The sequence below is a fragment of the Corvus moneduloides genome, chromosome 5, assembly GCF_009650955.1.
Source record: "Corvus moneduloides isolate bCorMon1 chromosome 5, bCorMon1.pri, whole genome shotgun sequence".
NCBI classification, from domain to species: Eukaryota; Metazoa; Chordata; class Aves; order Passeriformes; family Corvidae; genus Corvus; species Corvus moneduloides.
In genome coordinates this window covers 34031331-34057246 of record NC_045480.1, presented here as the reverse complement: position 1 = coordinate 34057246, position 25916 = coordinate 34031331, and the positions used below count along the sequence as shown (strand labels likewise).

The window sequence follows — 25916 nt, the reverse complement described above, 5'->3', positions numbered from 1 at the left end:
GTAATGTTTTCTGATGAATCACGCTCATGCATAACTTGCTGTCAGTTTGCTCTAATTATTGTAGATCATCTTCATGATCTGCCACTTGCAACCTAATATATTATGATAGTTGAAGTAATATGTTCTGGTTATAATTGGTTGCTCACTATTGATATGGGTAATAGATCTCTCCTGTGAAATACAAACAGTAACTAGATGCACAGCATGCAGGTGAGTTAAGTACCTACACTACCTAGGAATCAGCAGGTATTCTTCATGACTTAGTCTCCAGACATATTTTTTCTGGAAGCTCAGCATATCTCTAATTGCAATTATATTTTGTGTCCATCTTGTCTCAGATCTTAGAGAAGGGGTTTCTGCGTATAAATATTTAAGTATGAAAGTAAAAGGCAATACCAAGCACTTTTCTGCAGACTTGGAGAAATATAACTGGCATAGGTCTCTTCACAGAATTCCAATTTATATCAGTAGAGTTGGTCTCAAGGATAAAGAAAAGAAAGATAAAGAAAATGAAACCTTTAACCTGGAAACTGTGAGCTACATTTTGACGTGGCAGGTCTTCATATTACATATTTAGTTTGGTGTAACCAATAGCATTAATAAATCAGTGCATTGGCTGAATTCTGAAAGGATTGTATCTCTCACACAATTAATTGATTTTTGTGTTCTTCATGTAAACACAGAAACACCATAGTTAAGTGCACAGTTGGTGTAATATTGACTTTTTTCCTGATATTTAGTCAGTAAGTGTCCAAGGCTGACAAGGGCAGTTATATTCCATTGTTTTCTATCAGTAATCATATTTGCCTAGAGCATTAGTTTCCCCCAAAGCACTTCCTGGATTTAAGGCCTACCCTATTTTACATATTTTATTCAAAACTTCCAAAATAATCCAGAGACAAAATTTACATCCTTGCAAAGTACTATTAGAAAGTTTGATTTTAAAAATGTATGCTTGAGGCATATGTTTGTGCTTCAGCATAAGCTTTTTAAGTATCTCACTTGGTTTCTTTCAGTAAATCCAGTTATAGGTGTTGAAGAGCAAACCGTCAAAACCTTTAAAGGCTTAGCCCTCTGTTCTCATCCTCATTGATTTGCACCTTCCTAAAAAGACCGCAAAAATAAAAAGAAGTGCAAAGGACATTGCATCCAAAACCATACACAGGTTTAGCCTAGGGTGGATATCTTTAGGTTTAGTGAACAAGGTCTCCTTTCACTTTGCATATTTCAAAACTAGCTTAGACTTGGTTATTACTTTTGTGACATCCGTTGCAAGAAATCTTTGAAAGGAATAAACTAAATTCTATTGCATTCTATTCATTTTTATTTATTTGAGGCTTTTAAGTTACTTCTAAAATATATGACAGCAGTTCTTACTGAAATTTCTGCTCTAATTACAACTTCCTTAATACTAACCTGATCACCTACCAGACAGTGATTATATTTCTGCATAACTTGCAAGGTTGGTAGAAATAAATGGCACAATACCAGTTAAATGGTTTGAGAAATTTGTAGTTCATTACAATTTATAAGTTCAGTAGAAATAGTTAAGTAGATATCACACATATAATACATAGATAAGGCATAAGAGAAAAATGATACAGCTTATGAATTTGGAATGGAAGAAGAGAGTTTGACATTTTAGAATAGCACTTAAGAGTCTGAATTAATTACTGTGTGTTCATATGTTTAAACAGAGGAACTGGTGAAATCAATGTACCACTTTCAATGGTGCTGGAAGCTGGATTGAGGGGACGAAAAACCACTTAAAAGTGTTGCATACTTGGGCTGGGATCAGCACTGGGGTCTTATAGCAGGAGTCCTGGTATTGCAAAACATGATTTTCAGCTTCTTGTTGTCTCATAATAGCTCTACTTTTACTGGGCCAGAATTTAATCTCAAAACTTATAGAAAAAACAATTATTTGATTAATCAGTGAGGAAATAGAGTTCCTTAAAAAGGCAGACCCCATTTAATTGACAATAATTTGTGATTTTTAGACAGTGGAGTTCTGAATACTAAAATTCTCTGACAACTGGCTTTCCAATATATTCTCTCAAACTGCCAAAATTTATTCTGCTAAGAATTCAGTGGTAATCTATGGTCATATATGCTCATCATATCATTCCATGCACATTGGCTGTTCTCAGCTTCAGTGAATATTCATCGTGATCTGTGAAAAACACAATCAAGGGAAGGGCAGAAAAAGATATCTTTGAATTTAGTAATAAGCATAACAACTTAAAGTACACTAGGTGTAAAGATGCAGTCTTTATATTCCTTAACATTGCCTTCACATATGCAATTGTCTTTTGACTTTTCAAGAATATATTTTGATACTTTTGCATCTGAAGCAAAAATATTTGTATTGCATGGAAACGGAAAAAATATATATATGTATAAAAAATAAATTCACGTTGAAAAGATGAGGGACACTGTTGGTTTATGTTCATTCAGAGCTTTGTTGAAAAGCTAATAAAAGTATATAAATTATTGTAGTGTTGTTGACAATAATTTAAGCAATTAAATACCCCTTGTGCTCCTAAACTTTTACCTTTACCCCTCTTTTTTCCATGCTTTACTCTTTATTTTTATTAAGAAAAATCCAGTAGATATTTCATAGCAAAATTGTAATCTATTTTCCTGTTTGGTTTGGATAATGGACATTGTGTGGGATAATGTGAAAAATATGCATGGTGTGGGTGAATATGTAATTGAAGAAAGAAGTCTTTTGTGCAAAAGAGCCAGTATTGTGGCATGAACTTCATACCTACAAATAGTTTCAGTTGTGCCAGGTTTGATATGAAGAGGGATGCACAGTGCTCTAATTATTACACATATTTTTAACATATGTTTTGCATTATATCACAGAGAGACCTGTTCTTTAATGCTGCTTCTTCTTGTGTTACTTTTCCTGTGATACCAATTATTTCAAGTACGTATGACAGGTAGCTGGCATCTTCATAGTATCTCAGCAGGGTTTACCAGTAGCACTGTGAACATGAAAATAATATGTGTAAGAATCTTTCCTATGGAAAAGGATATCATAGACGTAGAAAAAGCACTGAACAACCTTTAACAACAAACCCCAGCAGTCGTTCATGAGTGAAGTACATAGTTTCTAAGTAATTACGCGTTAAGGTTAAAATGTTGCATATTCCAAGGCTGTCTTTCGAAACTGTTCAAATTTAGTGTCATGAGTTCTAGTGAATGCACATCATTGTTAATAACCAAATTAATTAACAGCATGTTGAGGTTCCATATAGACCGTATAGATATACTTCTGTTGCAATTAAATAAAAAATGTGTGTCTGTGTAGAAGGCAGTAAATCATAATTACTAATATACTGATCTGTTACTGGGTTTTACTGTGACAAGGTTATAAAATAGGTATGGCTACAGAGTGTGTTTGGTTTTTTCACACGAGCGACAACGTAAGAATTTTGTACAGAACAATCCTGTATGTTGTTATATATGATTGAAGATGTATGAAACTAGATTTATACAAATATATAGACATAAATAGTTATACATAAATATAGTATTTTATACATATTTTTTCCATTTATGTTTGTTTTATAAACTACATGTATGATTCTAGTTTTGTACATATATGGATGTGTGTGTGTGTGTGTATATATATATATATATATATATATATATATATATATATCACAGAGTCCCAGAACAGGTAAGGTTGGAAGAGGCCACAGTGAGCCATCTGGTCCAACATCCCTGTTTAAGCAGGCTCATCCTAAAGCACCTTGCACAGAAGATCTGTCTATAACTATATTTTTAAAATACTGGTTTATTTTTATTTTATTTTTTACATTAATTTTACCTGGGTGGATTTTCCTAGACCTCAGGTTCTCACTCTGCCTTTCAGTTTTAGGTAGTCCTTTGCATCAGAGCTTCTATTCTTAAGAAAAACACTGTGGTCCCTGGTTCCTGGCTTCGCTGGGATTACGGCAACAGACTATTGCTTACCACGACAGGGTGTAAGGGCCATGCATTCATACTGAATGAGGCTGGTGCTGAGAACTTGGTGTTATTTATTCTCCACAGAACTGGAACTTTGGGTTGTTTATAATTAGTTTGTTACTAAGAACTTTGGATCAGTCTGCCAATGATTCAACTCAATAAACTAGTAAATAAAAATGCTCTGCATTATCTTTGTCTCAGGACTTTTCCCAGTTACATCTAGGGATGTGGCTTAAATACAACTTAGAAAAGAGGACTATTCACAGAAGTAGCCAGGATGCTTATTTGCTTTGGTGATCAGTGTCCAGCCCTTTCTATTCTGTTCCTTATAACTTTTTCTATGTGGAGACCCCCATTTAGTGAGAAAGTACTTACCTGCTTAGTTTCTGTGCCACAGCTTGTTGTTAGTTAGATAACAACATCAGTTCTACCTTATGCTAACTCCCCATTTTACAAACACCCGAGTCATTGTTACTCTGGGTTTTTAAGCGTCCTTATCAACAAAGGCAGGGAAAGAATGTTTGTATGGGAAAACTCACTGCCCATTTTTACCATCTCAACACATAACTGAGCAAAAGAGGATGAAGTTGCAGTTCAGTGTCCTGAAATTGAAAACTATTTTTCTGATGTGCAAGGTGTTCTTCCCCAGTTCAATATGCTTTCTCTTAGATGTTAACATAGCAATATATTAACATCTTCATTCAGGTTACAAGATCTTTAAGGTTGACAGTCAAACAGATAGGATATGCTGGATCATTTTAGTGTTTTAATCTGACAGGCAGCAGTAAAGTTTTGTAAGTTTTTTTAATTTTTTTTTTTTTACATAGAATTGATGTTTTCCATCTCTTCTGTTCTTCATTTTCTCCCTGGGATGAAAGGTTCCATCTCAGAATGTGTAATAAATATCCCACTGACTAGTGGTAAGCAAGAATCACTGTCTAGTTTTCTGCTAGAAACCAATGCCATTGTCTAACTGCATGTGTATTGTTCTATATGGATTAAGACCTGCTGCCTTCTGGAAAGGCATCTGAAGTGAAGCAACCATATTGCTGCCCTGTTGCCTGAGCTAGGGTCGTCATATGTGAATTTCTGTTGTCTTTTTCCAAAACCTAGTTAGGAACAATTGGACACAGTATTAATTTTCTTGTTGAAGATTGACTATTTACATATTTTGATAGAAACAACTTTTTCTTATACACCCTCCAGTGCCCTCCACAATGCTGGGAGACTTTTCCTGGGTCTGTTGTGAGAGTTTGTGCATGAGCTGAGGTACTATAGATAAACTGCCAAAGAGTACATTTCCTGTTAAAACCAGCACAGTGGTTAGTTGGACTGAATCAGGTGAAAATGAAGAATTCCATATCTGAGCACCTTAGGAAGAGCTAATCAGGGATGAGCCTGTGTTGCTATTTGTTGCATTTTGGCTGGTATTTTCAGTTTTCAGTTTCTGAGGGCAGCACTCTTTGATCATGCTCCAGTAAATGAAGATCAGAGCATCAAAGGGAGTTAAATATGTTGGCAGTGAGTGTCACCAAGCTTGACTTTCAAGTGTGCAATGCTAAGAATATATTCAGGAATGCTCATTAAGTGAATCAGGACAGTTGAGCACCTAAGAAATGGAATCATGAAGGGAAGAATTTTGAGCACAAGATCATCTAAATCTAGAAAAAGGAAATAGTCAAGAGAGCAGAGATAGAAAGTTTTCTGAGTTTTCTGCATTTTCTTAAATGCAAATATTTTTATAGATGTTTGTAAAGTCATAGCTTAGGACTTATTCCTGCAAGTGATAACATAAATAGAAAACACAAGGACAAATATTTCAGGTTTGCCTTCAAGCTCTTTTCTGTCTGGGGTTCAGGGGCAGGCTTTGTTAAGGTCTATGGTGCAGTTACTCTGATTACACAGATAAGAATGCTCAGACACTTGGTTGGGAAATTAGGTCCAAGTCTGTTTGTTTTGTAGTTGTATTTATACCAAACACAGAGTTTCTCACGTGGTGTGAATCAATGATGTGGTAACTGTTCACCATGCATTAGAACATTTTTTGTATTGATCCTTTAGATTTTCAGTATCTTGTCCCTATAGTGCTACAATTACATTTTTAGTGTTTATCTTCTTTCATATGTATATTGTCTGTACAGTCAAGCTATGTATTAATTTTTATGTATGTGTGCACGTATCTTTTTTAAAAATTCATTTACAATCCCGAATTTAAACTTAGGGAGACATGTGTTGTGCCTCAGTGACATGCAGGAGAGTTTTCACTGGCTTTTCTTATCCAGTTTTGTATTTACAGATACCGTAGGAAATGTTTTTCATGGTTCAGCTAGAACTTGGATGCACACATCCGATATCCACCCACTTTTCAGGCTGTAGACTGAATCAGTCTTACGATCTAATGTGGTGTTTATCCTGGTTTCCCCAGAAGTTAAAAACAGGATGCTTATCCTCCTAATCTCTGCCTGTCAGAAGTTTGGAGACAATATTTAGAATTGGTTTCGTGCCTGTTCTGGATTAACCTGGGTAGGCAGCCAAGTTCCATGCAGCCACTCTCTCAGGTGAGACAGGAAGGAGAATCAGAAGGGTAAAAGTGAGATGACTCATGAGATAAAGACAGTTTAAAAAGTAAAGCAGGAACTGTGAGCACAAGCAAAGCCAAGTAAGGGATTCATTCATTACTTCTCATCAGTGGATAGATGTTTAGCAGTTATTTCAAGAAATCTGGGCTTCATCATGCATCACAGTTATCTGGATAGAAAGAAAATATCATAACTCTGATCATCCTTTCTTCCTTCTCCTTCCCCAGCTTTTTTTGCTGAGCACAATCTCATATGGTATGGAATATCCCTTTAATCAGCTGTCATCTTCCAAATCCTTGTGCGTTGCCAGCTCACTCGCTACTAGCTACTATGAAGAAAATTATTTCTAGAAAACTCTTCCAGACAAAAAAAACACACTACCATTATTTGGATCATATTGATACCCCTCCTTCTAATTCCTGGGTCAGTCAGTTGAATACATACTTTTAAAAATAAAAGAATCACAGAAAATGCTGAGCTTTTACATTTGACTTTTATTTGCTTGAAATAAAAAAAAATATTGGTGAAATGCTCCCTTATACCACATTTTTTAAATGCTGAAAGCACAATGAAAACATTTTGTCATGGGGAAAATGTATTTACACAAATACAGGAAGTGTGCATTTTTTTTCACTTTCCATCCATCATCATAAGTTATTATTATCACTTTCAAGATCACAGCTTCATTAAAGGCTCAGAGAAAAATTGTGTAGTCTGTTTGGATTCTTGTTTGAAGAGGAGTTCTAGAAACAAAAAATTGTGGCTGTTCATTTCAAGATATACTGTGCCTTTTTCCTTCCATTTTTGGCAGATGTTACAATGTGAACTTTATTGGAATGTGAGAAAGATAAGAACGAAACAAGATTTTCAAATACTTTTGTTAGTGGCAAGAGCTTTATTCCATGTATCCATTTAATTTACTAAAGCTCCATCTTTATGTGAAATACTCCCAGCTTCCTGATTATTAAAATCAAAAATCATTTTATGGTTTACTCCAGAACACTGTAAGCTTGCAATACTTAGAAACATACTGTCTGAAAATAGCTCTTTGTATATATTCTAAGTGCCATTATGTTTGTTTTTCTTTAAAAAATAATCATTATCTTTTCCATGTGTTTTATGTTTGTTACTGTTAAATACGCTGGCTTTGCAAAGCTATAGCAGTGAGATTTATAACATATTTGTTGGTTCATACATCAATAAAATTGCAATTGAAAATTCATGTCAGCTGTGCTGAAGCTAGGTAGACCTTTCTCCTAAATTCTCAGAATACATGATCTGTTTTCCACAGTGGCAGAAGGGAAAGAACATTTTCATGTGTGACCTGGAGGAATCATACATGAAAATAAATGAGGTACAATGAACATGGATCTCCAAAATGCCATTTTTACATTTAGTGTTCAACATGCAATCAACACTTCCATATGGTTCAGAGAAATAAAATTGCATTTTACAGTGTAGTAACATGTGAGTCCAGCAGTAGCTGTAATAAATATTTTATTACAGATAATCTGCATCTCATTTAGACTTTAGGAAAGATACACAGTGTATGACCATATCATATATCACAATTCAAAGAGGAAAATAATAATGAAGAAAAAAATATCATCTTTCATATCCTGTCTTGATTTTTGAAGCTACTGAGGTATTCTGTAATGATAATTAAACAATTACAAAATAAAAATGTTTGACCAAAGTTTTCATAATCTGTTCTGATTGCAGATTCCTGGCTCTTTAGCGATCCACTCACATGGAAAGCTGAAGGTAAGATGAAACATCCTACAGCCTCAAGCTCTGGTGGGATCTGTGTATTGCACTGGTGTTTTTAAAACGACACACCATTGTCTAATTGACAGAACATGGCAAACTACAAAATTACAATAGGCCAGTTTGTGCTCAGTATATACAGTTTTCTACTGACTTGTCCATTATTGATAGTTTATGCTGCTGTATCTAATTTACTGTTGCTGCAATAAGTGTACACCAAAACTGTAAGTAGGGATAAATTTACAGGGCACAAACTTTAAGAGATGTAAATGGCTTGTTCAAGAAGGAATATCCAGGATGATAAATTCTCTGCCCCGTTACCAGACTGATCAAGGATAGAGCATAACTGAATAAATAATAATATTCTCAAAATGATCTATCAAATCTCTTGTGAGCATTCTCAAGTTTTCACAAGAAAATATTGTTGCCTATGTATACCATATTGTGATGCTTTTTAATGGTGCCCCTCTTTGGATTAATAATTTGAAAATGTAATTTGTAGCCATTATCTCAACTAAGCTGAAAGCACATAAGGTCCCAGAAAGCTGAAATTATGTCCACCCAAAAATTTTTGAATTTGGCAGCAATCTGGCTGTGAGAAAATTTTAATCTGTCTGATCAGTACTTACCTAGCAACTGCACTGTATTGAACAAGTACATGGAGTTTGGGTTTTCTTCCTTTGGTTTTTAGCTCAGTGATTTTTCTCAATGGTAACCAGAGTCAAGTAATTGATAGCTTGTGAACCTCACAAAAAAGGTTCATTTACAACCATATTCTGCATCTTGTGACACCAAATGGAGTGTGTGTTCTTCTATATGACTACAAAAGATTTTAGAACTGCGATCAGAAACGTGTTCTGCTCATTAATGTTTTTACAGTAGCTGCCTTAAAAGAGCTACAGTTTCCTAGAGCAAGTCATTCAGAATTCAACTACGCTCTTCAAGTTTAATAGGTTGAGCTCTTTGAGTTCCCCTACCTCCTCCTGATTGATGGTTTGTTTCTTCTTTTAATACAAAATTCAGTAAAATTTCCCACAGTGAAAAGGGTCTTTTAATTATAAAACGCCAGCGTGTGGGAATGATTCAATTTACACATCAGAAAAGTTCAGTTACTTGACCATAATTTATTTTTTGTGCTGATCATTTACAGACCACAGATTCTTCTTCCTCTGGCCCCCTCCCCTTCTCACTTTTTCTCGTTCTATGTAAAAGAATAAAAATCTCAATACCCTGTAAAAGGCTTTAGATACTGTATCACTTAGTCATCAGAATTATCAGCCTTTTTTATGCCAGCTTTTTCTCATTTCCTAGATATGTTGTCATATTTAATTTAAATGTGTTCCCTAATTGCTGAGTAATACAGGTTTTTCTTGTATCTGACAAAAGGACAGCATAAGTAAGGATGGGTATGGTATCTCACTCATTAAACTGTGAACATAAGAGATATTAACAAAACATGATATTTGCATTTCTAATGTTGCATATTATGCAACTGACCGGCTCTCTTGTTTTTGTCTTTTTTTTTTTTTAAGTATTAATCAATTAATATTGAAATAAAGGTCTGGAAGGGATGGAAAGTTTTCATGTTTCCATGTAATTCCTCTATGTAGCACTAGTCATCCTTTTTTTTTATTGTCAGAATATAGCTTAGGACTTACATTGGTCGGTAAAACAGCTTTTACTGACAAAGCTTTGTAGGTTCTAAATGTGATTTTCCTAGCAAAATCAGAGAAGTTAATCTTGCTTTATGCTTGTTATGGACATAAGAGAAATAAGCAGTAAAAATGTCCAGAATACCATTTATACAAATAATTTAAAATATATTTACAGATATGTTCTTAAATTTGTTTTAATCAAATGGGGTTTATGACCAAGTACTATTAGATTAGATTGTGCTCATTTCAGAATGAAAAAGTACATGTAGAGAACTGCGGGTATACACCATTTATTCTAGATTGTATATATAATTCTGGTTCAGCTGAATACTTAATTGGTTGGCTATTTATTGCCACAGAGGTATGATCACAATATCTACGCTACTGAAGTATGTTGCTTTAATTCTTTGCTTTTTTTAGCATTTAATTTAGTCTATTTTCCACTTTGGAAGGGATGTATGAATGCTAATTTAGTAAAATATGTGAAACTTGGGAGCAGCGGTCATTTCTTCTAATTCTTTTCAGATGTTTGAAGGGGCTTCTCCTTTACCCTGGAATAAGTACTTAAACTAAAATAGCCAACATGAATTTGTGTTTTGTAATGTTCCTATGAGAGAGAAACTAAAAGGCTATTTTTGTAATATCCGTACCTGCTGCTGTTTGGAATTGCTTTTATGTAGAAACACAAATGTATCCCTGGATAGGACCTGAAAGCCAAAACCAGCATGTTTTTGTAAAACAGACCAATGTAAGGTGTTCTTTTCCATTGGCCATTTGGCCATTACAGGCTAAAGGAAACCAGTAATTCAGAATCCAGTTTGATTTTACAAATTTAAATTTCCACTACTGCAGCTTTCTCTAATTCACCTGTACCTTACTGTATCCTGCTCAGTAAAGGGAACAATTTGGAGCACATGAGGACAGCAATAATCAAAAAATCAATGAATACAGTAACAGGTCTTTCCAGTTCTTACTCATGTTCATACAGGCATACATCTTAATACTAAGTACACTCAGTTTTTATTTCCAAAAGATAGTTTTTAAAGTTTTATGATCCCTGAGTAAGTAACAAGCCATCATATCTTCCATCTGACTGGCATACCCTGCTAAGTGAATGCTCACATACAAGATCTCACCAATACTCATGCATAAGATGGATTGTACTTCTCTTACACAAAGCATCAGATATATACAGTTATGCTGTGGTTTAGTTCTTTTTTTTTTTTAATACAGTTGGACTCCTTCTGGATCAGTACACCTGAAGCCACAAATAGGTAGTGGCTTCCAATGATTTTTGAGGCCGGTACACTATTGAAACATCATGTGTCCTGAAAGATGTGACCAACCCCTCAGTACTCCTGCTGCTCGTGCAGCAGCTGTCCTGTTCTTCTGCATGAGCACTTCTGTCCTGCACCTAGTTATTTTTGGGGTTCTTTTGGTATTCCCTATAATGACTTCCAGGTCTGTTTCATTGGCCAAGTAAGCCCTGTAGCATTATTCCTAATAAGTCTGTGTTTCTGCAGTTGTCAGCAGTTCCCAACAGTGTAAGTCCTCAGTAGGAACCTCAGCTATAGAGATAAAAAAAAAGTTCTGCAATTTTTCAGTATGTTTAAATCCCTGTTCTTTCAGACCGTTATCTTATGAGTATTTCCTATGGTAAATAGTAAGCTAAAATCAATAACTGTACAAAACATTAGTTTCAATGAAAGTCTTTGCTCACAGTTTTTATCATTACATTTTTTGTGATCATTTATTTTCAACATCTCTTCGGCTTAAATACCAGCATTTTGTATTAATTGTATTCAGGACAGTCAAATAGTGTTGTATGCTGTGTTATGTTTTAGTAGAGGTTTCTGTATTTAATAGGTGCTCTGATGATAAAGTTTTATGGCAGAAGTTACTATTGTCACAAACTTTTTTTCTTTTTATTTTCCTTTCATGACAATGTACATGGGTGTTGAGTGTCTGTAGATTGCAATATTCTCACCCCAATACAAAGAGCTTATGGCTTCCAGTGTGTTGTATAAATTTTTGGACATCCATGGAATTTTTCCCTTTAGTAGGTAGGGATTACAGTGACTTAGTCTCTCCTAGCGTAACTTGACTCTGTCTGTGCACTGAGTATTGCAGCATCTCAGATCCTTGCATTTTTGATAGAATCAGAGGTGAATTCCCAGTGGATAGTAGGCCCATCTCCCTGGTACTTCATGTGCTTTATTCTTTTGTTTTGTGGTTTGCTTTGCTTTCTTTAAACAGTTAACCATCACTATGATTACTGTTTAAATGCAGGTATGATTCCTGCACATTGCTATCAAGTTTTTGTCAGGCTACCTATATTTATGAGCTGTAGAGAGGCATGCCAGTGGAAATAATTCTTTCAAGTTTTCCTCAAAAAAATAAACAGATGTCATACTCAGTCTTTTGAACTGTCATCTTCTCACAGCAATCAGTCAGTCACTGTGTCACTGGACAGATGTTTTGTATATTTTTAGACATTTCTATCATCTTTGCACAAAACTGAACTGTTTGGCGTATTAGTTGTAAATCTGAGAAATTATTTGCCAAAAAAAAAAAATCTTAGCCATGAGTAGAGAGTGGTTGAAGAAGAGTTTGAAGTCTTCTCTGCAATCAAAGCTGAGGTCCCCCTCTGAAGTCCTGAGATGAAAATCAAGTTCAGCCTGGGAGTCTCACAGGCCTGAATTCCTGGACATAATTGCCTTTCTGAAGAGACTACTTCTCATTCTTTACATTCAAAATCCAAGATGGGATTAGTGATTGTGCTAGTTTCTGTCTTTATGAAAGGATTTCCTTGAAAGTAAAAAAACTTCTACGTGCTCAAAATCACCTATCTCCCTTCTGAGCAGTAGGAGGAAGGATCATAATTTAGCCCAGTGCTTTGTGTAAATAGTTCTGGAAATATGGGTTGGAGCTAGGATTCTCCTTTCCTGGTCAGATTCCACCATGTCAAGGGAAATTTTCCTAGAGTTCTTAGTTATGGGGGATTTGAGTACCTCCAGTGCACAGCCCCTGTTGAAAACCTCTCCTTGAGGTGTATTCATTTATTAATTCAGTCTCTCAAGTCAAAGAAGATATTAAAGCTATTAAATTTTAGTCTGTTATCATCACAGTCAACATCATATTTTTAATCAGAAGTGGCCAGAGACGTTTGATCAGTAATTAGCTTAATTTTGTCAGGTTATTAAGCAGTTCCTGAGCATCTAACTTAACCTATTTAATAGCAGAATAAAGTAAAGAGATGCCTCCTCTGTAAAGCTCAAGTGGAAAGCAACTGCTAAAACACATTCCTGTTTTGCCACAAAATCAAGATCCTGAACCTCTTAGAATTCCAGCACAAAGTGGATGTTAGCCCTTACTCTTGAGCCTCAGCACAACCTGCTGGCATAGCCAAAAGCAAGAGACAGTAGCTGCAGAGATAGTGCTTTTCCATCAAGGCAGGGATTCCCTAATGCATGCAGGTCATCAAGTGACTCACTATGAGTATTCTGGCAACTATATCCATTGCAGATGTGGTGCTTAGGGACATGGTTTAGTGGTGCGTGGTTTGGCAGTGCTGGGTTAACAGCTGGATTTGATGATCTTAAAGGTTTTTTTCAGCCTAAATGTTACTGTGATTCTCTTTTTTTTTTTTTTTTTTCTCCTCTTAAAACTTGTCTTTGTCCTTAGGAACTATTTCTGTCTTTATTGGTAGGATTCTCCTTTGGTGCATTAGCAGAGATAACAGGTGAAGTCATGGGTTCCCTTTCAGAGTACAGAGCAATGGGGAAAAGCGCTGTGCCTAGGGAAGTGCTCCATCGGCACAATCCAGGATTTTCAGTGCTGTCTTTTAGGACCCTTTACCGTTTGGCAAAACTTGCTTTTAGTTCTATGGCTTGTTGACATTAACAGAGATGTTATTTAGTCCAGGATCAGAGAGCAAATATCCCAGGTGATAAAATCTAGAAAATACTGTAATTGCTTGTCTGTAAAAAATGTATGCTAACTTGACAGTAGAATAGTGATGTTTTACTTTCTATGTGGAAAACTACATGGGTTTTTTTCAGGAAAAGTGTTTACAATGGAATAGAAGTTGGGGTTTGTCACATATTATGAATGCAGTTGAACTAATTAGGGTGTGGGCGTTTTGAGTAGTGTACTAGATAAGAAAGAGCAATTATTTTCAAGCCGAGGAACTATTGTTTCAAAAAGCATTTTGTTATTTTCCTTCAAGAGACTAAAATCTCTTTCTTGTGGTTTGTTATGGCTCTTTGAACAACTTTTTAAGGCTAATTTGTGATATATTTTGTTCAGTGATTTTTTTGTATTTAGTCTACTGAAACTATCTAACCTGAATAGCCCAAGGAAGCTAAGTCAGGAAGCATAGAAATCAAGAAAATCTGAAGTTTATACTTCAAGCTGAACCAGAAGCTAGTAGAACTCAATTTTTGTTGAAAGAACAAAGTGAGTATTTTTGTTGAATTAAAAAAGGACTTTATTTTTTTTCCCCAGTATTCTGCTTTTGTGTAAAATAAGAAATAACATTTGAATTTTTGATGGTTTGATGTAGTTTAACAATCTCTAGAGGAAGGGGTAGAGTTTCCTGAAAGGGAAATTTGACCTCCAGATCAGCTCTAAAAAGGTTTGAGACATAGTCTTCATTTAACAGCAATAGGAAAGGATATTTTCATGCATGCTACACTTGAGTTGATGGCAAACTGGTCTCAGGTTCAGTGGTCATCCATATCTTTTTCTTCAACATCTGACAGATCCTGAGAAGAGGATTTGCGCTGGCTCTTTGTGCTTGAGGCTGCTGCACAAATTATGTTGTTCACAAAATTCATTTTAACATTATAGTAAGACAAACAGAAAGGTGAATGGAAGCTTTCTGGATGTCAATAAGGTGGTCATTGATCTGATTTTTCTTTTAATAGAAAAAAAATAAGCAGAGATCATTTGAACTTGGTTATACAGAGACTCTCCAAGAATTTTTCAGCTGTATGTAAATCAAGTACCAAAATCCACATGTACAAAACTCCATGTTATAATTTTAATACACTTGATAATAGCTGTGTCAGTCACTACGGAACAGTGTAAAGTATATGCTAATTTATTAATTTGTTATGAACCAGCCACACGGGTAATGCTTTTTACATAAAAGTAGGGATCTTCAACATGGTTCCACTGAGTTTTGGGAAGGTCTCAAAAAATGGCAGCTCCAGCACATGTGAAGCTCAATGTGACTGCACAGCCCAATTACAATTAGGTTTCTTTAAGTGGGACTTCAATACATACTGTTTCACACCCCAGTTTTCAGCAATGACGTTAACTATGCTGTTTTTGAAAGAAAAAAAATAAATAAAAGTGAAGGATTGTATTCCCCTGGTCTGCTCACTATGCAGTTGATGAAGGTAGTTATGAATTTAGTGACTGAGACTGAACCTGCTGTAAGAGGCAATACAAGCTACCTTCCACAAATATCTAAAAATGTGGTAACCGTGCCTGAGTACGCAAACTCCAAGTGTGATTTTGGAGACTTTGCAAGTATTTCTGTTACTGAATACATATCTGTTGTGGAAAAAATCATCTAATCTCAGCTGTAAATGCTGAGAATTACATGTCACTTATCAAGCAATAAATGCTCTTTTGTCTATCTACATTTTGTTGTATGTTTTTCACAATTCCTAACAGTATGCTATGTCATTAAAATATCAAAATCCAGTAAGTCAGTTGGCAATAAATGGAAAAATAGAAATCCATAGCAAAGATTAGCAATATCTAAAAGTGGTTTATGGGTCCTAGTGGGATTCTTCCTTTTTTAACAACAAAGTGCAGAGTGAAAGAATATGCACAGCTTACTTTGTCTTCCTTTTTCTTTTGATCTGAAAGAACAATCAGATAAGGCTGATTTCTGAAGACAGTTCAGAATGAACAGATCTCAGTTGCCCCCAGTGATAACCATCATTGTCAACAGGAGGCATTCCAGGTACTGACACTAGAGCCTTAAATGTTCAGATACTGAACATTTTATCTTTTATTTTAAAAACTACTGCTGGGAACTCTCTTTATAGAATGCAATGGATGATGAGTATTTAGAAGAAGAATGAACCCTGAAGGAGAATAAAGCTCAAGCCTCAGAGACTGTCACTGAACACCAGAAGGACAGAATAATTTAAGGTTACGGTGGGGAATTTCATGCACACAGAAAACCTGAAGCTGCGAAAAATTGAATGATAGAACTCTGGAGTTACAGTCTCCAAAACTAAAATTAAAATTATTTAAAGACCCTGGACCTAATGGGCTTTTGTCCAGATTATTGAACATTCTGTCAGCGTTCAGCAACACTAAGTGCTTTTTCATAGGGAAGGCTCAGAACTGGAATGTGTTGAGATCATGATGATCAAAGTTGAGGTATCTGGATTAAACTGGTATGCAGAAATGCTAATGGCTGCCTTCTGTTAGCCATGTCATTTAACAAGTGCTATCAGTCCCTCTACACGCAATCTTCAGCTCTCAATCTTTCAAGAAAATGCTGGTTTTTGACAGGGTGTGACAACTTGGTTTTACATGACTCAGGTATATTGTATAAAGCTCACTGAGCAGGGCACAATGCCAGGCAGTTGCTATGAAAACTGATTGTTTACAGATGTAAAAATTACAATATTTTTCTAGTTTAAGAGTAATAACACTTCACCTGCTGCTCAGGGCTGCTTTGTTTTAAATAAGTAGTTAACTATCTTTGTGATTATCTAAGTTAGTATTGATAGCTTAACACACCTCAAAAATATAAAAAAATATACTATTATCATTAATCAAGGATAACTTTGAATGGGCGGATACTAATGAATTAATGATCAGTTTTTACTTTTTATTTTTATTTTTTATTTTTATTTTTCTAATTTTATTTTATTTTTATTTTTTAATACTTATTATTCCTCATCTGGTCATCTTTTAAATAATTTTGTTTGTTTGCTAAACCTGGATACTGAATTTAAACACATTGATTCCTGTCTACCCACTGCTGCCATTGTTGCTTTCATGGGTTTTGGATGAAGGCCTTTGTCTGGTTTTCCTCTCATTAACTGGGGCAGAGTTAAAATTTTGGAGAGTTTCCAAATAGGAGCTCCATTAACATATATCTCCCCCTGACAGAGAAGAGAAATATGGAGTTGTGATAGGTTGAGTCAAACCATACTGTTATTTGTGAGCATGTGGGCAACATTTCTCTTGTTTAAATCTAAAATCTTAAAATTATATCATTTTTACTAGTATCTGGCCAGACTTGAGTAGAAGGTAGTGAATCTTGTAGTCCAGTAGGATTTTTCAGAGTGTTGATACACCAAGTTCAGGTGCTGATGAGTTGATGAACAGGTTTGTGATTATGAATGTCTGTGAGTAATAAAGACGATAAATCAAAACATATATTTGAAAGTCACAGACATTGAGAAGTAGAACTAAAGGTCTCTTCTTCCTCCCTCCAATACCTTTATTTGTTCCTTGATCCTTACGCCAGTTTCTATTCACGTGAGAAGTGCATGGTTTTTAGGACACATTGAGTGTGTCTCCTTGGGCTGGCTCTACCTATAGCCACTCTACCTATAGGCCACACTGCCCAGTTCCCTAGGCACACAGGAATGCCTGTTTTTCCCCAGGTTTCCTTTGTTGGTAAGTTACTGCCAGTTCTGACCTGCAAGGAAAATGCAATTTCATAACTTTCACAAAAATCCCTCAAAACTGATGGAAGTCTTTCTGCAGGCAGATCAGAGCAAGTGAAGTTAGGAAGCACCGGGTTACTTTTGGGAATTCCATGTGTGTCTCTCTGGCATTCACATTTTCTATCAGCCAGCAGTGATATCTGTTAGCTACTGTTCCAGGAACACAGTTTTAAACAAACAGTTATACTTCATGGGGACGTAATTGTTCAGCACATTGCACAAAAAAGATTGCAATGATGGCCGATGTGGAATATGATTTCTTATTTATGTATCTTGAAACAATTTTTTCAAATGCAAATGTAATGTACCAGGTGCAAAAGTAAAATGAATAATCGCTTTGCCTCATTGTGCTTTACAAAACATTTTCTAAATAGATGTGAATGAAAGCAATTGAAAACACTGTATAGAAAACATGTTGGGAATACCTGTAAACTTTAAGATGGCTTATAGGTTATACAGAATTCAATTTGTGATGGTGAAACACATTTTAAACAGAAGCACTTAAACTGTAAATCTGAAGAGACTGTTCTCTTTAAATAAGAACAATCCAAATTTAAGCCAGCTGGGACCTTCAGAAATTTGACAAGATTTGTGTGTATTGAGCAGATAAGCTTGACCATTATGCTGGTGTTCTCTACTGCTAGCAAACATGCACCATTAGGAGACTGGAGATTGAAACTGTAGTGTGGGCTTATATAAAACTAGAGAGCATCTTACATTTAAAATACATAGAGCAAAAACTCGCTGCAAAAACACCTCCGTATTTTTCCCCCAAAAGGCCAAAGCTCTCTTTATGTAGTGAGTTTTTATCAATGGCACCTATCTGAAAGCCCACCTTGCTGGTCTTTTTTCATAACTGCAATGCCTATATATTGCTTTAATTTTTATGTAAAGTTATACAGTGTTGACATATTCTGTAGCCCTTCTATGACAGGGCAGAATGAAAACCTTTCTTTCCATGCCTACCAAAGAAATCACTGGGGTTAAATGACAGGGCTCTGCCAGTGATTTGCCTGTCACAGAGAACTGTAAATTGTAGCCTGTCTCCAGGATAGTGTTTAGACACATTCTGAAATTAGTGGTTTTGCATAGACACTTTGGACTTCAAATGATTTTGAGATATGCTCCATCAAGAAGAATCTTCCAGTCTGAACTCAACTGAAAGTGCTTTGCATTTCAGCTATGTTTATATGTAACTTTGTTGGTACAGAACAGACAGAATCTGATGTAAAAATGAAATGGTGTCTCTTATGTTCCAGACTACATAAAAATTTTCACCTCTAGTTTAACTCTTTGTGACAGATTTCTTTATTTATGGTAGTTCTTAACACTTTCACATAACAGACAGCACTGAGACATCTTATTTACCTGACTAAGCAAATCATATCTTTTCTCTTAAAGGAGCACAGCTAGGAAGGAAGGTCTGTATCCTAAATTTAGGGAAGAGGAAACTAAGATGTATTAATCTCCTGGGAAATCTATTTAAGAATGTGATAATTCATTCTTTTCAGAATCAGAATTAGAAATTGATATGTGTTCTGTAGCAAATGAGATATTATAATTCAGGAACTCTAACTTTAGACAAAGGTAATAATAAATTTTCTCTTTAATTTAATGGGGAAATGAGAAAATGTTTGTCAGAAAGATGCAATGAAAGCAGACATTCCTTTTTCATGTATTCTGTAGTCTCCTGATTAAAAAAAAAGGAAAAAAACCACCCTTTATTATTATTATTAATTGGTTTTCTTCTCTTGTAATAGGTACTGAAGGTTGTATGTTTCCAGTAGAATAGTATACAGTCACATGCCAGAGCAGTGGTGGAGCCATGGCAGAACCAGCATAATGGGCTAAATATTTCTATCTTTCTCATAAGTAACCTGAAGTTTCTCTATGCTGCTCTCCCTCTGGGCTAAGAAAGACAACCCCTTATAGCTTAAGCAGGCTTTTTTTAAAGATATACTGCATCATTGACCAAATATACACCACCAAACTCTGACAGCATGTGGACCTCTTGTGTTACCTGCAGTAGGAAATTTCCTGTTGGGTGACACCTTGTGTCTGCCCTGTTCACCTTAGTATTGGTGCAGTTAAACAAGATCAGGTTTCTGAGTCCATATCATGTGATTAGAAGAGAATTAGAAGGTCTTTTCAGGAAAAAAGGAAAAAACTCTTCTTTGCAAAATGATATGCACATTTGTTCAAGCATTTTTAGAAGCGTCTTCATGAGTTTTCAATGTCAGTGTTTAGGTTTTTACATACAATATCTATAATTCTTATTTATAATATTTGTGACTAAAACATTGATTAAGATATACAGAAGACTGAGGTGAAAACAGATGGATTTGAATAGCAGGTTGGAAGTTTATTAACTTAATATACCAAATATTACATGGGGCCTGTGCAGGAAGTTACAGGACTCCTTCCATTACATCTCACAGCAAATGCATATTGTCTTCTGGCCAACCTGCCAGCGATTTGGATGCTCTGTCTTTCTCCCCTGTGTCAGGTAAATAACATAGAAGCTTGTCACTACAGGTAGCAAAGACCTCACATTGCTGAAGGACCACTATCCACTCAGAGAATGCATGAAAATTCCAACATACAGGAGCAAACCCACTGGAATTTTTTTCATAGTGGGCACAGGCCCCTATGTGACTGATAGCCTCCTAGTGACTGATTAGCAACCATTTAAAAAAAGCCATTTAAAAAATTTAAAAGTTTTTTCCATGACATTGTAAGACACCTAGATCCAAACCACACCAAACTGAAGCCATTTTGGATGTGGCAACTGGATAGAGCTACAAGGCTCAGGGACAGAGCTTCTGTTTTATAGTTCAGAGTTCGTGTAGCAACTAGAAGTGAGGGGCTCCTAAAGCTCTGGGGTGAAGTTTAAATGATGAATGCAGGAAATTAGTTTATAAGTCTATTTCCCTTTGTCAGAGAGGAGAGGCCATCTTTCAGGAGGAGCCAGTTTTGTGTTACTCAGTAACATGCATGATTTTCTCCTTTAGAGATTGAGTTGCTCACATAGTGAGGCAAACTGTGATTGCCTTTGCTTGCTGAAAACTGGATAGGCAAGTGATAATTTCAGTTAAAAAAAACAACCCAAAACTCCAACATAATATATTAGTGTCAAAATAATTCAGCTATAATAGCTTGTTTGTTTTTATGCAGCCATGGAATGTATTCACACCCTTTTTTTTTTTTAAACAACCAGAGCTGAAGTTTACAAAAAATATAAAGCACTAATAAGTGTATGTAAAAAACCCTATTCTGAATGTGATTAGTGCATGCCCCTTGCTAATGTCAGCAGTTATTTTTAGAGGAGAGCATTTGTAAGATCTGGCAGAAAATTCTTGAAATGTCAGGAGGGTAAGAGGAAGCATAGCAGAAACCAAATAGATATATATAAATATGTTAGAGGGTTTTAATACTAAGTCCATCATTTTTTAAACGACAAGATGCAGCTGTCTTTGAAACTGACCTGATAGATCATAGTTCCCCTCCCATGTCATAGGTATTGTGCAGACATGACATAATTACTTGAATTTTAGAAAGAAGCTTGGTTTCCTTGTAACCTGAGGAAGGAGCTTGTTCTCTTTCCCTTCTTGTTTACCGAAAGGTAATTGTTAAACAGGTATTTTTAAATAGCATATTTCACTTTACTTCTAAGAAGTAATTTCTTTCTGACAGAAAGATCATCAAGATTTGTCTCAAAATACATAAAGTTTATATTCTGTCTTGCATGCCAAAAAATATACCCATTCAAACCCTCCTGAAAGTTGTAGAGGGAAGAGCAGTTCTTTGACAGCATTGTTTCCAAGCTCAAGAAAGGTGCTATTCGGTGCTGTCATCATTTTGTTTGATACGGTAATACCTGTATACTTGCCAGGTATACTTTATTAACAGTATTTTCACAGTGAAATATGGGTCAGATTTGTATGCAGCAGTATTTCAAGCACATCTTTCATCTCATGAGGATTCTCATTTTCTGTCCTGTTCCTAGTAACTGATTATATACTTCTACTTGCATAAAGCCAGGAAAGCTGGTGAGTTGTTATTGGTGCAAAACTTGATTAAGATTAAATAATTTAGCTTTTTAGTAGTGCAGGAATAGCATTTTCCTTTGTGATAAACATTGCACTCACAGATTTCATATCATCCAAGCTCATTTTCACTTACACATTATATAGAGTCTGTTTGCTGGACAGGTGTTTTCTAAAAGTCTCCTACCTAGTTCCCATTGTAAAGTGAGTCCTGTGTCCTCTACACTTATCAGTTCTGGTGTCTTTACATCAGAAATCTGTCCTCTGAAATGAGTAAGAATGCTTACAGTTACTAAAGTCTCTTCAGACAGACTCCAGGCATCGGGGTCACCAGGAACAGAAAGCCTCCAAACACCTTCTAAGTATCCTCTTCTCACCGGCTTTTGGAAAATTGCAGGAGGTATACCCATTTTAGTTACATACTTCATTGCTTTCTTGGTTTACAGGAAAGGCAATTTTCATCCTTTAAAAGTAGATTAGGTTATGGAAAATTACACTCAGAGTTGAAGATAAAATGGCCATCCAGGTAAACAAATGATGTACTAATGGCCAAAAAACCAACTCTAAGTCCTCTTCAATTGCACTGCATGTTCTGAGAATTAAAATATAGGATTTATTGATAGTCCAATTTATTTCTGCTTAAAACAGAAATGACAGGACTGTGGTGGAAAATGGAAAAGAAGAATAAGTAGTAGCTTAAGTTTATGAATGCAATCAGCAATTTTAAATGTGATGCATTTTTATTTTTGAAGCAATTTTTAAAGTGATTTTTCAGAGTTTCCTTAAAAATATATAACAATTAAAAATTCTGCTCACCTAAATATGGAGGATTTGAATAAAAATTAATAGGTAAGTACGGTCAGTAAAAAAGCTTAAAGGACATTATCAGATTTTAGCACATCCAAAATTTGACCTAATATATTTTAAAAAATCTGTTTTTATATATGCTCTGAGCCTGATAATCCTGCCAAAATTAAAATTCCAATGCAAATAAAAAATATCAGCTGTGCAACCAGATCACATTAATGCAATTTCTTCTTTGCATTTGCACGTAAATCTCCTTTTTCTGTTACTTCATCCTTGTGCTAAATACTTCAATACATAAATACAGCATTCTGAAGCCTTTTTAAAGTCTGACTCTCCTTTGCTCTATTACAATAATAGAGCAGGCAGACAGTTAGAAGACTTGTATGTTCCCAAAGAAAAGTCTACTAATACGAAAATATATGTGCAAATTCAGTTCCACTTTGTGAACTTATTTTACAGGTTTAATTCAAAATAGTGTTTCTTTTGTTTATGTAATTATTCTGTGAAATTTCAGCTACTTAATATCAAAATCTTTGGATAAATATCGGTTTGGGCTTAAAGCTGTATGAACTAAAAAAGCGGAAGGGGGGGAGGAAAACAAAATGCAGCAACACTTCTTTTTGTTGTGTTTTATTCACACAGAATATTATGAATTTTATTGTTGATGAAGCTAAGAATGAGAGAAGATAGATGTCAGAAGGCAGATCCTTTTGTATTGGTGTGAAAGAAAAATGGCTCACATAAAAATAAATAAGCTTGGAACTATAAAAATATTGAATATAAAAACATTTTTTGTGAGAGAATAGGAATTTATATTTTTTAATGGGGAATGGATAATGGTATAAGAGTGATTGAGAAATTGCTGATGTCAAAGTACTTTTTCAAGAGAAATTACTATGAGGCAAAACTAGGGCACGGTTCTGAAAAATTTTTAAAAAAAGGCAACCTGAGTTTAGGCTCTAAATCCAGATTCACACACCTTATAGTTGTGCTGATATTTGAAAAGTGCTTAACACTCAAGTTTTCCCATTGAGATCAGTGTTTCAGAACAATAGGGTCCTAGAAACCAAGTATGAATATAGGCATTTAACGGGAGATTCCTATTTTTGTGATGCTTAATATCTTGATAAAAAATACGTTATAAAAGAAACTAAGACAATCTGTAGAGGAAGGATTTGTTGCAGGGGAGAGCTGTGTTCTTCATCTGAATCCATGGAGAACCCAGAACAAGAGACTTAGGAAGATTTTAAGTTGGCATTAGGAAGATCTAGTTACCAGGAAGGAAAGATGAAAGACTGACACTTTTCAAAATGAGTTGTCTTGGAAAATAAATCAGAGATTAATTAAGAGGACTGCAGGTGTTGAAATGAGGCAGAAAACCAGCTCAAGATGTGCTGGAGTCTGGGGAAAGAAGTCTAGAGAGAGGGAGCCAAAATAGAAAGAAAAGAAAATGCCATAGTGGGAAAAACCCCACCAATATGCACAGTTCATACAAAGACAGAATTTGTTCTCAAAAAAAATGTTGGTCTAGCACACTATGATTTGCCTACACATTTTGAGTGCTCTGTGGGCCATGGTTGCAAAATACGGATATTTTTGAGATACACGTCTGTGATATCAATGTATAGTATTATAAGGAAGTGAGAGACTCAGGGCTATGAATTTCCTCTTTTTCTGTTCCACATGTCATTCCATGATCTTTACTTGACCAAGTAAGTAATGAATACATCATTTTTATACATAAATTTGCAGAATTTTACTGTGTCATTTTGCAGTTTAGCAGATTGGCTTTCGAGGCACTTGGCCCACACTTATCTTTGAACCCAACTGAAAAAGAACACTTCTGTTGCAGTTGCATTGCAGCACAGTGAATATATATTTCTAACAAGCTGGGTATTCTGGTTTTTCTGAGGGAGTTCAGAAACTGCTAATAACGTGGTAACAAAACAATTAAATATTATTATCGTGTTGTATAGCTTTTCAAAAAGAAGGCATGCAGTATGATTTTAATTTCCCTAAAGAATCAAAATTATGAGACTCTGAGGATGTACTTGCCCAGCCTGTCTACCCGCTCTGCTATTCATTGCAATCTTTAGTATAACTATACTTCTGTTGATTTTGTAGAACTAGAAAAATTTTCTTCAAGAAAATGTAATAGGCAGTAGTCTGGTTCCTTCTGAGATGTCAAATACCTACTTTATTATAGCGAGAGAGTGACAGTCAATTTAAACCAGAATTTATTGAGAACATTAAGAGCTGGAAGGGCTTTGGCTAATCACTGTAATGTCCTCAGCAAATGGTAAATGAAAGCATGAGGAAATTGAGTTAACACAAGTTAAAAGTTCACATACTTACTGAATTATATTAAAAACCCTATAACCTAATTAAATTATCTACAACTACTCATTTCAGTCTGTCCTGTTATTCTAGTGAATGCATATGATGATATTTTCTTAGATGTGTAACAGTTGACAGCTTTAGCATGAGTCAGATAAAAAGCCAATGAACAAGATCAAAGGATTAATTATTTACTAATCTACAATATTCTGAATAGTTATACTTAATGATGAAAAGAATTTTGCATTGATGCTTCTGTATATACTTCATATTTTTAACTTAAAAGATCAGTATTGTCCAAAATTGAACACGTTGACAAAATGTATCCTTTTCTCCTCCTTTATGGAAATTTTGGGGGAAATGCGAGAGGGTGAAGGAGTATTCAGCATGTTTTTGTCTATAGGCATGTGTTTCAGGTATACTGACTACAAAAGCTGCATTTTAGCTCGTTTATGTACCATCACAATCCTTAACAAAGATCCTTAAAATGCCTAGATTTTATAGTAAGATGGAACATTAAGGATCCTGTTTTCTGAGTTTTTATGTTTTAACTTACTAGAGAAAAACCTTTCAGTTCCTTTGCTCTGGTTTTAAAATAAAGGAAGAAAATTACTTCACTAATATAACTGGCAAACTTTCTATAATTCTTCTTACAGATTCAAGGTTTATTGAAAATAATGGGCAAAGAAACTTTTTTGCTTTCAGCTTATGGCTTAGGAATTTGTACTTGAAAATGATAGGCAGATCTTTGAGTGTCTATGAGCAATTTAACTCAGTAGTCAGGTAACAGCATGTAAATGAAGTATCAGTCTCAATTCTAGCACAGAGGACTGTTGCAAGAGAAAAAAAAGTTTGGATAGTGAGCAGCAGAATTTTTTTCAATTTGGAGAGTTTTTGGCTTTATATATTTGCTGGCTCTGTTTCCCTGAAATGAAGAAAATCGTGTAGGATACAGCTCATCCTTTGGCTAACCACAGAGAACAGAACCACCATCTGAATACCTTTTCCTTGTAAAAGTCAGGCACTAGAGAGGAG

General features: G+C 35.2%; 1 protein-coding gene across 23 annotated transcripts in view; it reads left to right on the top strand.

Annotated features, from left to right (window-relative positions):
- TENM3 (teneurin transmembrane protein 3) overlaps positions 1 to 25916 on the top strand; it is a 1330479-nt gene that overhangs the window by 853105 nt on the left and 451458 nt on the right. For all 23 annotated transcript variants that reach the window (XM_032108354.1, XM_032108353.1, XM_032108357.1 and 20 more), the window contains one exon: positions 8283 to 8324. The gene's annotated coding sequence lies outside the window, so the exon portion shown is untranslated. The remainder of the gene's footprint in view (positions 1 to 8282; positions 8325 to 25916) is intronic.